The sequence below is a fragment of the Pelodiscus sinensis genome, chromosome 7 (assembly GCF_052426305.1).
Source record: "Pelodiscus sinensis isolate ZL-2025 chromosome 7, ASM5242630v1, whole genome shotgun sequence".
Lineage (NCBI taxonomy): Eukaryota > Metazoa > Chordata > Testudines > Trionychidae > Pelodiscus > Pelodiscus sinensis.
In genome coordinates, this window is record NC_143058.1 from 2,483,039 (window position 1) to 2,492,985 (window position 9,947).

A 9,947-nucleotide genomic window follows, 5' to 3' on the forward strand; every position below is an offset into this window, starting at 1 on the left:
TGTGGGGCTCCGTTGCTTTGCGGGGCCTTCTTTGTGCTGCCCCGATGCTGGGCTGGGCTCCATCCGCTGCCTGGGTACCTCGGGGCCACGCAGCCTCGGCAGCTGCTGCTGGATGCCCCAGTGCCCCGGAGAGCCGGGCTCCGCAGCCTTCAGTGTCCACCCAAGGCTGGTCACCGCATGAGCGATTGCTCAGCCCCTCCCCCCGTGCGCAGCGGCGCTCGCTCCTTTGATCTGACCCTGGCGCGTGAGAGGAGCCGTTGCCTGCGACGGAGAATTTCAGCGCCCAGGGGACCTCCGAGATGGGCGGCCAAGTTCCTGAGCGGTCCAGCGGGCCTGCAGGCGATCCCGTGTCCAGCAGAGACCCAGGCAGGCTTTGAAGTTACTGGTTTGTCCCAGTGTTAACCGGGAGCGTCGGATTAAAGCGGCGAGAGGCTGAAATGTGAAAGGGCTTTTAGCTGAATACAGGGTTGGTATCTTTCAGCTCCACAGAGCCTGACTCCCCTTTCCAGCCAGCTCAAACTCTGGCCCAGCCCGGGAGAGATCTCTGTCACACCTCCCACTCTAGAGGGTATCACAGTTCACACGGGGCTCCTCACAGCGAGACAGCAAAGTGGGGAAACTGAGGCCCCGGGAGACTGTTACTTAGCCACGCCCACACAGTGAGTTTGTAGCACAGCTGAGGCAGACACTGAGCGGAGGAGAGGGGGCATCTCCCATTTCATGCCACTGTGCCCGGATGCGCTTGCGCCCCTCTTCTAAAGAGACTGAGCGTTGACCCCCTGGCCAGCCTCCTGTTGGTGCCCCGCCCTCCCCGCAGTCTGACTTGGACCTCTGGGTTCCTCTCCCTGTCGAGCTGCTGGTGCCACACAAGGGGCAGCCGCAGGGGCAGGGCAGAAGGGTCCGGTGTGCACACCCTTGTCAGTCCCTCTGCAGTATGGCTTTGGGAGGCTGCGGGAAGGGGCTGGACCACGTTGCCCTTACTCGGACTGGGCGACGGGCTGGCCTGGCTGTCTGCATGGGGGGTTAGCCGCCCCTCCCGTCCTATTCACTTCGTACCCTTTCTGGCTCTGGGCGCAGGGGGCTTGAAAGCAGGGTGAGCTGCAGCGCTGACCTGCGGGCACCAGCTGGCTCCCCCGCTGGTAACTAGACTCCAGAAGATGTTTACCAAACCTTGCCCTGGAATCCCCCCAGCACCCCAAGGATGTTAAATTTAGTGACATGGTCGCTCGTGCCAGGCTGCTCAGCTACATTCACTTCTTGGACCACGGCCTGAGCACCGGCAGGACTCAATCAAGAATTGCCCCCCCCTCCCCCCGAGAGGCCCAGGACTAGCTGCTCCAAGGCACAGTGAGTGAGTGTCTAGACGTTCTCTCGTTTCCCATTGACGGGACAGGTGCCCAGTCACTGCGGGGAGAGCTGAGATCTCCCCTTACTGGGTTCTCTCCTTTTCTAGCCTCTAATTTCCCCGAGCCCTTCAGCCACCTTGGCCATCCTGGTCGAGGGGTCGTATCTCCCTGCTGCTCTGCTCTGACTGTTCACGCATGGAGTTTCTATCCCTAGCGATTCTGCAGGTCAGTTTGCGTCACTGCAGACTGGTAGGGTACGTCTCCACAGCACGCGTAGTTCAAAATAAGCTATTTTGGAATTTTTTTCCCCAAAACAGCTTATTTTGAAAAAGCGCGTCTACACTACAGGGAAGCCTCAAAATTAGCGTGAGGCAGGCTTCCCTAAGGTGGATGCACTCCCTCCATTTGGAGGCACTGGCGAGTAATTGCTCTCAGTGGTCCCGGGGGGGCTACTACTACTGTCCACACGACTGCTATTCTGAAATAGTGATTTCGGAAGAAGCGTGACTCCTCGTGGAATGAGGGTTACCGATTTGGAAAGAAGCCGTCTGTTATTTCCAAATTATTTCAAACTAGCGGAATTGCTGTGTAGACGCTCGCGTTGTTTTGAAATAACTGTGCTGGGTAGACGCATCCTTACTGTATTGACTCTGGGCTTTCTTTCCCAGCACCACCTGGTGGGAATGGATGGGATCAGTGAATGATTCTCTCTGGGGCACCTGGCATAGGACACTGGGCTAGATGGACCTTTGGTCTGACCCAGCATGGCCAGTCGGTCATTCCTGTGTATTTTATACCCTGGTATTACTGTGTCCCACTGGCTATCATTATTTCACGATGCCTGTTGTGTCAAAATTCTCACATCAGCCCGGACACTCCAGTTCACCCATCTTAATACTTAGACTTCTAGCATTTGTGTAGAAGCACAAAAAGCCACCACCCCACCAGGCTTTGGCTTTGTAACCAATCTCTTCTTTTATTAAGCCTCCTTCATATAAAGGGATTGTACAAGGCATTAGATCAGCTACCCCCCGTCTGTACAGCCGCATGTTCTAAGCGCGGCATCTAAACCTACATTACATTCAAAAGTACCTGAGCGAAGGGGGGGCTGGGGAAAGGCAGCACGGGGGCCTGGGCCATGGTCACGAAGTCTGAGGGGTTTGCAGCTTCCACCATGGTGGCCCCCAGGTACTTTCTGGGTGTCTTCACTTTTGGCCTTTAGAACTCTGAGCTGGGGGCCTGTCTCCAGCTAGTTCTGCGGGCATTGGGCTCTACCCATGCCTGCCCTCCTCTGCTTGTATCTCACAAGTTATCCTCTTACCCTCTGCTGCACCAGCTGCAGCCCATCTTGTGTGCTCAGGAGGGGGATGGACTTGCCTCATGGGGCACCCTGCTGTCCTGTCGCTAGGTACAGGCGCTCAGCAGTCCCAGCAAGGGGTGGGTACGTTACTAGATGGGAACCACCAGCCCACAGAATTGGCATGGGCTGCATAGAATTCCCCTCCAGGGACCCCTGCGAGGATCCATTCTGCACTGGTTCCCTGCTAGGTGCTCTTGCTTGGCTCTTTGCTTGTCGGGGCGTGAGAGCAGCAGCACCGTGGGAAGCGGTTTTGGTCAGAGCCTCGGCTGAGTCTGCCAGCAGTACTCTGGAGGGAGGGATGTGGACGAGCCTTTGTCCATGTGGCGAGAGCCTTGGGCAGCGGGGAGCTCTCTGGGTGCCCCACACCGCAGGGATGGAACTGACAGGGCCAGATGCAAGAGGCTACGTCACTGGGGCAACACCAGGGTGCATGCAGCATGCCAGGCGCATGACTAGACACAGCAGGATAGTCTGTGGCTGCTGCTCCAGTCGGGCTGTGATAGGATCTGTCAGGCTGGGTCAGAGCCCAAACCATCCAGCCCGCTACCCTACTTCAGCGGCCTGGGCAGTTCGGGGACACCCGGCCTTCAGGGCGGTCTCTGAGCCCCCGGATTAGCAGTCGGCTCGTGCCGAGCTGAGAGCGAGTTTTCCTGGTGCAATTGTTCAAGCTGCAGCTGTCGGGAAAGCTCCTTGGCCATTGATCGTCATGCAGAGGAGCAAGGGCGCCGCGGCAGAGTGCAGGGCTGGGGGAGAACACGCATCCTGCGCTATTGCTGACGTCCGCTCGGCCGCACAGTGAGGACTGCAGGGCCAAGGCGTCCTGCGCCCTGGCCTGAGGAGCACTGCAGCACCGGCCAGGCTGCTTGGGTGCCCATGTAGCAGGCTGGCCAGGAGGCTGTGCAGACGCAGACCCTCCCCACGGGGAGCTCCGTGAGCATGTGCAAGGGGCAGCTCCGTAGCCTGCCAGCTCTTGTGTCTGTGTTCCCCAGTGCACCACCTTCCAAGCAGCTACCCAGCGTGAACCTCACAGGGGAGACCTCTGTTCCTGCTGCCCCAGCGGGGGAAGAGATGAGAGGCATCCCAGCTCCTGTGAGGTGTCCCAGTAACTCCAGCTGCCATCCAGATCTGTGGGGCGGGGAGCCTAGTTGGGCACCAGGAGCTAGACACAGCTGATGCAAGCCGTGGAGACATCGTCCCGGTGTGGGAGACCTCTCGCAGGCTGGAGGCTTCGTGAGGCGCCGGGAACTGAAGCGCCGGCTCCCTGCATGAGACGAAGCCTTCCCAGAACTAGCTAGAAGGACGCAGCGGCGTTAGGAGGCAGCAGAGAACCCGCCCCTTGGCTAACCCCCCCTCGATGGCCACCGGCCGCAGGGGCTGTGTTTGGAGGGGGGCCGGGGCCGGACGCCTTGCTAGGGAGCTGTGTGTGTTTGTAACGAGGCGGAACAATTAAAGCAATGCCAGGCTGGGACGGCCTGTAGGTCGGCCTGTGGGCGCCGGCGACCCTTGACCTCGGAATCCATGCTGGATCTCCTCAGGCACTGGCGGCTCAGACCGGTCGGAACCGGATCTTCCCGCCTCGCGCTCACCAGGGTTCCGCTCTCCTCAGGCTTTATAAGGGCGGTGGCGCCTCTGACAAGGGACATCCCCAGCCGCGCCTGCAGGGGGCTCACCCCCCTCGCGCCCGCACACCCCGCTTGTACCCGCCTGCGACTGCGCCTCACCCCCCAGTCCGCCCCTAGCGCCCTACATCGGCCTGAGGGGGCAGGTCCTGGGGGCTCCCCCAGTGCCACGGCCCGGAGGGCTGGTACTTAGGGGCTATTCTTGCCCTCTAATCACTGAGCCAGAGGGGTTGGGTTAGTGGCTGTGGGCTGCAAGCCCCGGTTTGTGCTGCCGCTGGCACCACCTTTGTTCGATGATTCATCTGCCTCCGATTCACTGGCCCGTTTCTCCCTTTTGTAATCAATCCCTGAAGAACCTGCTACCTTGTTTGCACCCGAACCCCGCCTCCTCCCTCTTTAATGCACCCACCCCAGCACTTCATTCATTTGCAGGTGATGGGGGCTGACCCTGTACTTGTGACACGCAGCACTTTAACCACGTTTGCCCTTGGGGTAACAGAGTGGAGCCCGCAGCAGGGCCCCTCTGGAATTCATTTCTCAGGGTAGGTCCTGCTAGGATTGTTTGTGACTAGCGCCAGATTGGCCCAATGGCGTGAGGGGGGCCATCGAGGCGCAGCACCGCGCCCTTTCGAAGTAGCAGCTTCCCAGCCCAAAGGCCGAGAGGCAAGAGCTGTGAGCGTTTGCAGCGGTGCTCTGTGTGCTTTCCTTCCCGCCCTTCCGGTGAGGTGCCGGGAAAACCCTACCACCAGCAGACAGAAGTAGCTGGATTTCTCTAGCGAGCGTCTCGCTGGGAAGTAGCTGGCGGTGACGGAGCTGACTTGAGGGAGTTCAGCATGGAGTGGTTACCAAATTGGGCTCTGCCGGGTGCCGCGTTTTCCTGACCGTATAGTAATTTGGACAGTAGGAGGAGAGCTCTCCTATCATTCTGACGCTATTCCAGCAGCAAGACTGTACCCATTGACTCTGAGCCGAGGCAGGGACTGCATAAGAGCTGCGCGGTGTTCTGCGTTTGCAGCACCGTGTCCTTTTTGGAAGCAGCCACTTCTAAAGCAGCATCCTTTCCTAGGAAGACCCGTGGAAGCAGTCTTTGCCTGGACATAGTGTACCTTTCATAGAGAACGGAGGTAAGCTGTTCTTAGGAGAGCAGCGTGGACTGCGTGTTCAGTGGGAGAGGCAGAGAAATAAAAGCTCAGTTGACTCCGGTCTCGAATCTTGCGGGAAGGGGAAGAATCCCTGGAAGGGTGGACTCTGAAAAGCTTCAGGGCGTAGCCGAGTTAGTCTACAGGAAAAACTTAAAAAACAACCAATAGTCTGGTAGCCCTTTAAAGACTAACCAAACATGTGGATGGTATCAGGAGCTTTCGTGGGCACAGCCCACTTCTTCAGATGACCAGGTTTACTGAGTTATGGGAGCGGTATTCCATCGGTAAACCCCACCCAAAGGAAGCGGAGCAGTGAAGTTCCCTCCTGTATGGTTTAGCCACTGTACGCCAGGAACTAGATCACCAGGTAACCCTGCTGCAAAAGCAGGTGGCTCAGACCTCCGAGTCCAAAAAACAAAGGGCCCAATCGAGTCAGGAGCAAGCTGCTGACCTGACGGCCTAAAAGGTCAAAGTGCCATTGCTGACTTTGCAGGTCTCCCACCTGGAGGCTCAGTTAAGAGGGTTGATCCAGCGAGTGGCCGTAGCACAGCGAGCTGATGAAATAAAAGCTGTAGAGGTGTGGGAGTCTCAAGCCGCTGTGCGGCAGCTGTTAAAGGAGGCTTGTAATAAGATGGTGGGGCCTAGCAGCCATGCGGAGTGCAGGCAGCAGCAACCCATTGGCTGCATTCAATGGGGACTGTGAGGGGACAGATGCTGACTCTGAAAACGAGAGTCCTCTTCCAAAATACTCAGAGAAGCGTCCTTCAGGGGCGATACCATCTTCCCCTACTGAGGAGATGGGCCTGAAAGAACTGAGGGAGGGTTTTCTGTTGGCACCAGTAATCAACTCAATATCCACGTGTGATGGCAACAGACAGCCCCCCTGCACTAAGCAGGAAACCAAGGCCGACACACCAGAGCAAGCCTGAGCCAGAGGCAAACATCTGGGGCCTTGTAATAAGAGTATTGGCACGAGTAGCAATGAGCCCCAATTTAACACCTGAAGATTTCGTAACTCTGGTGAGGGAATGCAGGACACCTGAGGAAGTGACTGTCTTACCTTCTGAAGCCATGGTGAATGATAACGTAAATCACGTTAATGTAGGCGTGCGGTTAAGGGACATTTTCCCCACGATAATACTGTGGGAAGAGAATATGCAGAAAAGCAGGACCCTAAAACGAGCGAGTGCCCTGAAAGATATTTCTTACGGAATAAATTACTGTCCTGGTTAGTGGGTATGGAACATGATGGAGGGGGAATTGTAACCTGTGATGTCCCTGAATTGAGGACTTTGCATGTGCAGGGATTGAGTCCCCAGTATTAGATTGGCCTGAGGCCCTGTAAACACCAGGCATACGAGCTGAAGGGAACTTGAAACCTGTGCTCGAGAAAGTCATGATCTGCAACAACATACTTGTCCAGCCACCAGCCCTAGCATCGCAGGCCAAGCTCCTAATGCCAAGTCAGCAGCAAAGAAACTAGTAGCTGCTTTCAGTAAGAACAGAAATGCCAAGGAGAACCAGCCTCATCCAGAGCAGGCAGCCTCTGACCGGGAGCAAGAGCTAAGGTTCAGAGGCACAGGGGAGGAGTGAAAAGCAAGGAAAAGGTCGCTAAGAAGGAGGTGAACTAAATATGTGCCATGGAAACAGCCATCAAAACAGAAGCTGACGGCTGAGGACGTTTAGGAAGCTGGCAGCCTACGAAACTGGGCAACGACAGAATAGTTCTGCCGAGACAGCAGCATCTACTAGCCATGAGTCTGTCTCTGCGGGAAACAGACTTTGAAGGGGTCGATGTTCCCAAGACCCCCAAGTGCTGGCACCCATTGCAAATGATTGCAGGGATCGTGCCACTGGGAATCTAATTGTTAAAGGGAACGTTGGCACTATTAAGCAAAAAGCTTTGGTGGATACGGGTCCTCCACCAGCTTACTATGGACCAGAGACAATTCGATATTAAGGGACATTCCCATCAAAGAAATCAGACCCTTACCATCTTGCAGGGGGAAAGAGCTTAACATCATTTACCCAAGAACTCACGTGTGTACTGGACCCTTGGTCCATCCGAGGGTCCAAGAGATTACAGGATCTTGAGGGATGCAGCATTCTGGGTATCAAAATGTGATGTTGTAATAGACTTGCCAAGTAGGGTAATAAGCAGGGCTGAAGATGGAGAAGCAGGGGGCGTAAGCAGGAGTTGCAGCCTTAAAGGCGCCAGAGAATCTTAACAATTCCTACATGGGAAAAAGATACAGAGCTAACTACCAATCAACACAGGGCTGCCTTTGCTACAGCTAAGTTAAGCTGTGGAAGGAGCAATGCTGCCATTAAAATCAAGGGGCCTGATCCTAAACCCATACAGCAGAACAGGTTCTCAGAGGGAGGGAAGGAAGGAACATGGCTGACCATTGAGGCTCTCGTTGAACAAGGAGTTCTAGTAGCATGTAATAGTATCTGCAATTCAAAGAAGGCAGATGGCAAGTCATGGAGACGAACAGTAAACTACCAAGCTTTACATCAGGTAACACCTAGATTAGCGCCGGTAGTAGCAAAACTCCCAGAAATGATGTCTCTTAAGTCTGGCGCATGCTGGTTCACAGTGCCTGATACAGCAAATGCCTTCTTCTCTATTCCACTGCATCCGTCATGCTACTACAAGTTTGCCTTCATACCCTTCACCCGAGTAGCACAAGGCCTGCATAACGCTCCAAGGATATGCCATATGGACGGGCCCGTCCCATGCATCACACATCATCAGCTACATTGATGATATTCTGATAACCACTAAGACCAGGGAAGAAAACCTAGAAGCCCTGGATGAAGTGCTGGAAAAGGTGAAACCAACTGGCTTTCTTGTGACTCCAAGTAAAGCTCAGACGGTCAAGCAGCAAGTATCCTACTTGGGGAACAGTGAGAGCCTCCTGGCAGAAGACCGGGTGCTAGCAGAATTGAGCTTATCTCCGAGGCACCAGTCCCAAGCTGCTCAAGAAGAACCAATCGTGGCAGTGGGGCTCAGTCGACAGCACACACAGCGACTCGGCGAAGAGTAACGGCCGGGGACAGTGGGATCCCACAAAGAGCGGTTGGAGGCACAGTCTGCCCCTCTCAGCTGCCCCTTGGCTGCGCATGAAGCATGGCCAGGAACCTCTCTGCAGTGCTGGAAAAGCGCTGGGGAGAGACGCGAGCCAATTCTGTGGCTAACTGGCCATGCAGCGGGGGTCAGCGAGGAGACGGGCTTGCGGTTTGCTTACGTTCTTTGCGCTCGCAGTGCCAGGCAGAAAGAAGAGACCCTGCCTGCACAGGGCCCTGTCTCCAGGCATGTCAGGCCAAGGGACCCTGCCCTTTCCTCTGTCACAGGGAGGTAGCCGTTGCTGTCTATCCACTCCTGCAGTGATGCTCTTCGGACAGGACAGGGAGCAGAGGCTGAAGAGCCGTGAGAAGGGCAGGGTGCTGGGATTGTCGCCGCCAAAGGGGCTGGGAAACTCCACCATTGCAGAGCCCTGGAGAGCAGCCGGCACGTCTCTAGGAGCTTGGTGCTGCATAGGACACACCCTTGGGAAGGGGGCTCGCCCAGTGCGGGGGAGCTTTCTGGCACCAGGCTTCCCTGTAATCCAAACGCTAGGAAACGAGGAGCAGAGCGCGCCCATGGGCAGAGGCAGCCTGCACGAGGAGCAGCAGCTGGGAGCCGTGCCAAAGGGAGATGAGGAAAGCAAAGCGGAGAGGAGCAGCAGAACCAGGCGAGGTTTCTGGAGCAGAACTTGGAGCGAGGGGAAGAGAACAGAAGGGTGGGGCAGAGGGGGTGCTGGAAGGGCTGCAGTGTACAGCCATCGGGGCCTACAGCTCTCCTGCTGACCGGTGCAACAGCTCCAGACGGGGGATTTTGGCCCGAGCTTTCTCCTCTAGAATATAGCCTCCAGCTCTGGTGCTATCCCAGCCATTCTACTTCCCTGGGAGCTCCTCGGCTGCTGCTTTGGGGCCAGGACATCACTGTGTGTCCAGAACACAAGACCAGCCAGACCTGCTCAGACCAATGGTCCATCCTGCTCAGCTGACCGTGGCCAGGACCCGGTGCTTCAGCGGGAATGAACAGAACAAGGCAACTATTGAGTAACCCAGCCCGTCAGCCAGTCTCAGCTTCTGGCAGAGCGAGGCTAGAGCCACCTAGCGCAGGGGGCTGTGTCCCTGCCCCTCCTGGCTAATAGCCACCGATGGACCTGTCCTCCAGGAACTTTCTTCACATCATCCCCTGGCAGGGAGTTCCACAGGTTGCCTGTGCACTGGATGAAGAAATACTTCCTTTGGTTTGTTTTAACCCTGCTGTCTGTGAATTTCCTCAGGGACCCCTGATTCTTGTGTGATGTGCAGGGTAAACACCACTTCTCTGTTCCTTTTCTCCACACCAGTCAGGGTTTAGAGACCCCCCTCAGATCCTATTCCAGGGTACACAGCCCCAGGCTTTGCAACCTCTCCTCAGCTGGCA